Below are 8,460 nucleotides of genomic sequence, written 5' to 3'. Positions count from 1 at the left end.
CCAGTTTAATAGAACAAAATGTTCTTGCATTGAGGGAGTACTTGAGTGGAGGCCCAATGTCCATCTGCTACCTTAATATTAAACCTATAAATATATGCACATAGATCTATTTTCCCATCATCATACATAAATATATTTAAATATGTACATGCCGGTATTTAGACCTCTATAAATGCCTTTTGCCTCCCAATTCTTTCTTCTATTTCCTTTTACTTTCCTCTTGTCCCACTATCATGCTCACCCTTCATTTGGGCTTCATTAATTCCTCTCACTTACATTGCCCTTGATCAAGCCCTACCAGACCTCTTGCACCCTCCTTGTCCCAGATTTTGGATCACTTGTTGTTCCCTTGTCCCTAAGTTTGTTGACATCACTTCCTTCCCCCGACTTCACCCTCTCCCATGTCTTCCTGGAATCATCGGTCCTGTTGTTTTCTCAAAAGAATCGAGGAGAAAATGCAAGGTTGGATTTGCAAGATTGAAAGATGCTGTGGGCAAAAGTAATGATGCAGGATACATCAAAAGAAGATGGAGTGAATATGCAGAGTCACTGTTCCAAAAGGACTAACCTACATTCAACCATTTCAAGAGGTAACATATGAACAAGAACCAATGGTAATGAAGAACCAGAGGGACTGCTCTTTCCTGAAAAATGTTCAAATTATGTGATACAAAGTATCACCAATCAAGGTGGTATTATCTGCCTTTTGCAGATTGTTCATAAGCCTTTATGTAAACCAACTTCTTTAACTTCTCTGATTATTTTTCAACATATATTAAACGGTTATAGTGAGAGGATACAATACTTTTCCTGGTTTTGAACCATAAAGTATTCCTTTGTTCTGTCCAACTGCTTCTTGATTCATGTACAAGTTTCCCGGGAGCACAATGAAGTTTTCTGGAATTCTCATTTTTCTCAAGGTTAGCCAGAGTTGTTTATGGTCTACAGAGTCAAATGTCTTTGCATAGGCTATAAAAAACAAGTAAATATATATCTCATGTTCTCTGATTTCAGCAAAGATCCATCTGACATCAGCAATGTTATCCCTTATTCTACATCCCTTCTGAATCTAGCCTGAATCTCTGGCATCTCACTGTCAATGCACTGTCGCAAACTTTGCTGGGTGATCTTCAACATTTTATTACTTGCTGGTAATTATTAATGATATTGTTTTATAATTTACTTACACTGTTTGATCACCTTGGCCTGATTTGAGCTGCTAATGGTGAGCTTTCCCGTCATCTACAGATGAAGCCAATTTGATTTCTGTATATGCTACCTAGAGATGTTCCAGTGTACAAAAAAGGTATTTGCTATCAACAAGTCATTGGTCTTGCCCAATTCCAGCTTTGTTTCCATCACTTTTTGTTTAAATCAATTTTGGTCTGGAAGGAACACCAGAAGCAGTTTGCCTCCAGCTGGCAAAGCCAACAATACATGTTCACCATTTCTCTTCGGCTGGGTCATCTAGAGAAGCAAAACCAGTGATACTTATATATTGGTAAGAAAGAACTTTTTAATATTAAGTAACTTTTTCATCAAGAAAACATGCCAGCCTACTCCAAGTCAAGTCCATGGGTCCCATGTTAGCTGGAACCCTGTTCAGACTCACGTCATTGCAGGCTGATGACACAAAATGGTAAAGCAGAGAGATCCCAGGTTGTTGGTTGCAATGTTACGTGGATCCAAGATTGATGGGAACAAAGCATGGTGCTGGTTGCTTATAGGTGGGCTATCAGGGTTGGTGATCCACCTGGGGGTGGCTCTAGGTGCTGACAGACTCCCAGTAAGGACAAAGGTGGAAGGCAAGAGAAGTCAGCATGATCTCTTATACAAAAGTCTATTCCTTCAAGAACATGTCATCAGTCTGTGACCCACTTGATGGATTGGGCTCCAACCCTACCCTTACACAGGAATATCTAGTTGACATACTCCCTAATATCACACACTACCTCAGAGATCATATCAACTCTCCCACACTATGCCATAATTTAATCAGCATGGATTTTGATCACTTTTCCTTTTCACAGTAATACTAATCGATTCGAGTGTTGACATTACACTGATTGAATCTAACGAGGAAGATTATCAATAATTCTAGAATTATTGGTAAGACATCAACATGATGCAGGGTAGAAAAGTGGACCAGGCTGTCTATGATGTCTGTATTGTTGACAATGATTTGGCTGGAAGGTCAGGGTTTTGGAAGGAACACAATTGGCAAGTTGGTGACAAGATGGTGTAGGAAAGAGGCATATTGATACACCCTTCCTAATGTGAAAAAAATAAAGATATTTGTTTCATGTGAATTCTCACAGGGTACCTCAGGAGAGGAGGATTTTAACAATCAAGTGGATAAGGTAGCACATTCCATGAAAATCAGCCATCCTTTCTCTAATCACTCTAGTTATTGTCCAATGGACTCAAGAACAAAGTGATCATGTTGGCTGGGAGGGACGCTCTGTGTGGACTCACATCAAAAACTTCATTCCCAGGTGCCATTGCCGAGTGTCAATCTGAAAGCGGCAGAGCCCAGCATGGAGACTGTGCTCCTTATGGCCATCCGTCAGAAACCAGGTTGCACGTTGATTACTTTCTAGCTCTCTATTCTGAAATAGCCAATGTTTTGTTCTCATTGGAATAAACCCTTTCTCTGGATATAGATTTGCTTTCCCTTCAATGCCATGCTTCTGCCAAAATCACCTTTCTGAATTTATGAAATGTCTTATCCGTCATCTTGATATCCCACACATTACTTCATATCAAGAGATTCATTCAACAGAAAATGAAGTGTACTAGCGTGTCCATGCTGAAGTTCACGGTGTTATCATTTCCCCTATCACCCTAAATCAGAGGGTTTAGTAAGACAATGGGGTGACATCTGAAGACATAACTATGCTGCTATGTAGGTGCCAAGACTCTGCATGATTGGGGTAATGCTCTCTGGTGGTGGAGGGGGAAAGAATATGCTTCTAAATAAATGTACAATATATGATTATTGTTTCTGCAGTAGCAAGAATTCACAGGCCCAGGAACTAAGGGATGGAAATGGGAGTACCACCCTCACCATTTTACCTAGTGATGCACTCACAATTGTTTTATTTCTCTTTCCTGCATCTTGAAGGTGTGGGAGGCCTTAGTTTTAAAGCAGTGGTTCTCCACCTTCTTAATGCTGTGGCCCTTTAGTACAGCTCCTCATGTTGTGGTGACCCCTAACCATAATATTATCTTTTTGCTACTTTATAACTGTAATTTTGCTACTGTTATTAATCAGGCAACCCCTGTGAAAGGGTTGTTCAACCCCCAAGGGGTTGCGACCCACAGGTTGAAAACCACTGTTCTAAAGGGAAAGGTATTCACACCTTGAGGCATAACCTTGATTCAACTGAACTGGATGTTATGAACATTAGCTGGCCACTTGGGGCTCTTCATGACTCTAGAACAGGGGTGCAGAAGCTTTTTCTGCTAATGTTATAAATGATATTTATAACATTATTAGTAGGCAGATGAAATTAACAACTTTAAAATTATTCTGTTATATTTGGTGAAACATTTAAATAACTCAACCCTAATTTCGATTTGAGCTGCTAACTGCAAGGTCAGCAGTTTGGAAACCGCAACCACTCTGCAGCAGAAAGATGGGGTTTTTTAGTCCCATGAAGAATTACAGGGGCAGTTTGACCCTGTTGTATAGGGTCACTACGATAGCATTCACTGAATGGCAGAGAGTGAATGAGAATGTGATGACTGAAACTATTTCTCTTGGGTGAGGCATGTAACCGTAGCTGGCATTGATGGTTTTGCCAACCCTCTACATCCTGACATCCATATCCCACCCTACTCTAAATCATGAGGTAAAGAAGGGAGGTACTATATTGGCTGTTGTGATTGATCCTGATTACCAAGGGAGAATCAGATTGAAAATATATAATGAAGGTAAAATAGAATTTGTCTGAAATGCAGGAGATTCCTCAGGATATCTTAATACTGCCATTTGCCGTGATAAAAGTCAATGGAAAACTGAATCAACACACTTATGATCTGACTGTTTATGACCCAGATCATTCAAGGATGAAGGTTTGGTTCATACTACCAGGCAAAGAGCAATCAGTGAAGGTGATTATTAAAATTAAAGGAAACACAGAATTAGTAGTGGGAGTAGGTAGGTCTGAACAGGAGCTGTGATCATATCACCAACTGTAGAATTGAAGATGAATTATGAGTATTTTTTCTTTTATGTGTGATTAAACATTTGTTTATAAAATATATGATGTAAATGAGATTAGTATGTTTTCAGTATCATGTTAGGTGCAAGGATGACTTCATAATTATCTTTAGGAATTAAGTATGTTTTAAGGAGAGGTATATCGGTGCTAGATTGACAAGGTATAAAGTGTGACAACTAAGGATATCTGTTAACTTGGCTTTGGCAAGATTCTCAGTGGTTTGCCATGTAAGTTGTAGCCATCCCCCATAATGAGATCCTATATAATGGGATCATATCCATGTTGTGGTCTGCTCTGAGCAACCAATCAATTGACCTGGCCTTACCTCAGGGTGTGTATTCTCTGGCAAAGCTTGGTTCCATTTTGCTGACTCTGGATCTGACAACCTGTTATCTGACCTGCCATTATTGAGTTAATCAACCCCTGAACCTTTGCAAGTCAGGAGAAGCCTTTAGTTGGACAGCTGAACTATAAACTTATAACCTGGCAAATCATTTCTAGTAGATAAATCTCTTTGCATATATGCATACATAAGCTTCAGTGATTTTGCTTCTCGCAAGACTTTAGCCTAAAATATCAGTAAATGAGGAAGATTCTCTTGTTTTTGACTGTCAATGAAATCTTTTGTCATTTATTTCATAACTTCAATAACTAATACAGCTATATTTCATACACATCTAGTATATAAAGCTTTTTAATGTATCTAAAGTGATAGGTAAATATGATATAGCAGTTCATTTTGCAAATAATAGTCAATGATGAGGTCACTCCCTATTTTAATTGCATTATAGTGGAAAGATCTCTGAATGATTGTCAAATGGCTAAAGTTTATTGTGAATTCTGCAAATAAGTCACTGCTTATGTTCAACAAGGGTTCTTTATTCATTTAATTCCTTTTCATTAATCACTTGAAATTTAGATTTTCATACATTTCTAAGTATGATGACAAAGTATGACAGAAGAAAGAAAGTAAAAATTGAAAAAAGTATCTTCAAAAATGTTGGATATCCAGCAGAGGTAAACGTAGCCATAAAACAAAAATCGAAGAAGATTGAAAATAAGTGAAGATATCAATTTCTCCAAAAAATGAAACAAAGACGTGATAATTTTGCACTAAAATATAATTCATGGATACTTGTTGCTTCTCAGATGCGAGCGCCTGTTAGGTTTCAGTCCTGTAGCACGGCCATCCAGGTAACTCTGTCACCTTGGGAGAAGGGGAAGCGGAGCTAATAACAAGGAGAACAAGGAAAAAAGAATATGTTCCAAAACATCATGGTAACAAATTTACAACACTTCTTTATATGATTGAGCTATTGAATTGTCCATTTGGAATATAGCCCAAAGAAACTTTATTAAAAATGTATTCTGTCATTTTCAATACGTCCTTCATTGGTCTGTTTCATCATAATGAACTCTATTCTATAAAGATTTTTCTCTCCTCAGCTGGCAGGCCATTAAACCTTGTCAGTAGAAGCCAGTGGAGAAACACTGCAGGGGGAAGTGTTTTTCTTCCTAGTTTTGTGATGCTTCTTCCCCTTTCATCCTAGGGGGCTCTTGCCCAGTGCACCCAAGCTATCCATGATACTCAGCCTCCAGCATTTGGGTTAATCCATTCCCTTTCATATGTTCCTGTCCTCATCCTCTGACTGCTGGCGCTCTAAGGGCTGTGGGAGAGCAGTCTTTTCTGCTTGCTAATCTGTGTGAGCTTCCGTCCTCACCAATGCCAGAATCCTGGCGTAGACATGCTCTATCCAGGACCAACACAGCCAACACCTCTGTCGTTCAATGGGCCGGACACACTGGTCTCTGATGAGCACTGAAACTCACCTACCAAGTACATTCCTTCTCTGGTAGTCTACAGCCATAATGTATTCCTTTTTTTTCCTTCTTAGCCATAATGTATTCTGTAGAGTTTTCTTTTATTGTGTTTTAGTACTTATCCCATGCCAATAGTTAAAAATAATTGTATAATTTTTCTCTGCTTTATTTATTTCTTAACTGGACTCTGATTTATAAATTTTGCTACCAGAGCTGGTATTTTAAACAACTTCAAGGAAAAGAAAAAAAATGAACTCATTTGAAAATGTGATTAAATGTATTCATTCTTTTGAAGAGTTGGAAATAATAATATTATGATGTATAATGTATGCATGACTTATTTAAATAAATAAGAGAAGCTTAATATTTGTATAACATCGGTGTGTATGAATGAAATAAGTTATTCACAAGGACAAATATTACATGAACCTACTTGCATGAACCATTTAGAATAAGCAAATATGTCAAGAAGAAGCTTATTAGTGGTTGGGAAGGCAGCAGAGAAGGGAAAGGGGAGTTACTGGTTAAGTACACTATTTGGAAGCACATCGAGGTGATAGAAGCACACTCGATGAATAGAATTAATATCAGTAACTTGTAAATATAAGAATGTTGAAATGCCAAGTAAATTGTATATACACATATGTATATATAATTTATAAAATCTCTCGTTACGTAATTTATAAGATAACATATTGCATATAGTCTATTTTATAGATATACAAAATTAAAATTTTAATATAAGTACAGTTATAAGATGATTGTAATAAAAACACATTTATGGCTTTTGAAGACTATATAACATATATGAAATATCATTAAACCATTAGGTTAACAACAGTGCCTGGTGCTTACAAACAAACATTTTAAGTTCTAAGCAGGATGAAGGAACAGGTTGGTTTATGTAAAAATTTAAATATGTATAGTTGTTATCCTTCTTTGGAGATATTGGAAATCTATAACAAAGAGAATTATACTATATTAAAAACAGATAAATATACATATAAATACATATGAAAATAGTATTTACATATGTGTTTTTATAGTAATATTACTATATAGCTTAATAATTTAACAAAGGAATATTTTATTCTTAAAATTTTACATAGACCAATATTTTATATCTCACTATAAGTATTTAATGTAGAATTTTCCCATGAAGAGTTAAATAATTGCTTTATTTGGTTGTTCATATATTCCTTTTCCTCAAGTTATAAATTGTAGAAATTATCAAAAATCTTATAGTTTAGAGGCATGAGTTGAACTACCATTATAGTCAATCCATGATAAAACATTGAGAGAGCTCATGAAATGCTACAAAAAAAGAGTTTTAGGAGAAATAAAATAAATTATTAAATCATAAAATTTTATTATTTATAGCAATAGAATATATTACTTATAGTTAATTCTTATAATACAAAGTCTTTTAATTTACTAATAGAATGAGCATCCATGTGAACATGTTATAGGAATTCATTGGTATGTCTACACAAAGTAGTCAAATTGACAAAACCAATACTCTCAGTGTTCTGGAAATTAATCAAAGTCCAATAATACCTTGAGAAATATTTACTCTTGAAAAATTACTAAAAATGAGCAAGAATTGTTAAAATCTGTGTTCTTCTTGCCCAGAATGCTCCCATTCCCTGTACCCCCACCATCAGTTCACTGAGAATGACTGCAGTTTTTACATGGGGGCATGCTATAAAAATCAGCAGAGTACTCTCAGAAAAGAAGATTTAATTAGAGGTGAGATGTGGGCATAAAAATCCACTGTTTTCCCAGTTCAAAGTTCTGAGATCAATCAGAAATGAGTGGATAATATGACAATTTGCCTAGGCTGAGGGTGCTTTTCCTAAGGGTGAGCAGAGTCCCTGCCATATATGTAACAGAAAAATCCCCCAAATAAAGGTATGTAGAAAGGGTGGCCTTAGTTCCCTCCACATTCTTGGCTGGGTGAATAAGTACTGCGCTTGCAGTGAAGACTTAGGAAAGTTCGGAAATAATCAGACACACACATCAGACACACATATACTACCAAAAGACAGAAGGAGTCTGTCTATAGACTTGAAGTTTTCAATACATGTACTTAAATCATTGAGAGAAAACAAAGTTCTGTAGTCACAAGAATAACTCCCAGAATACTAGGCTAAAAACACAACAACAACACAAAGTAACAAAAATACAAATAAAAAAAATTAGCAAAAGTCTAGACATTTTATCTCTCTCAGAAATACGAATGGCCAAAAGGTGCCTGGAAAGGTGTTCATTGTCATTAATCATGGATGAGCTGCAAATCAAAAGCACTGATATGGGTGTGAGGAGGAGAGCAAGGGGAAAAGCAGACTACATATTGGTCGCTAAGCACAAGATTCGAACCCACACGCTGCTCCATGGAAGGTGAGGCTCTCAG

This window comes from Echinops telfairi, unplaced genomic scaffold (genome assembly GCF_000313985.2).
Source record: "Echinops telfairi isolate 266 unplaced genomic scaffold, ASM31398v2 ScPeMD7_1957;HRSCAF=2489, whole genome shotgun sequence".
NCBI classification, from domain to species: Eukaryota; Metazoa; Chordata; class Mammalia; order Afrosoricida; family Tenrecidae; genus Echinops; species Echinops telfairi.
The sequence above is the reverse complement of the archived record's forward strand: the minus strand, read 5'-3'. Positions refer to the sequence as shown.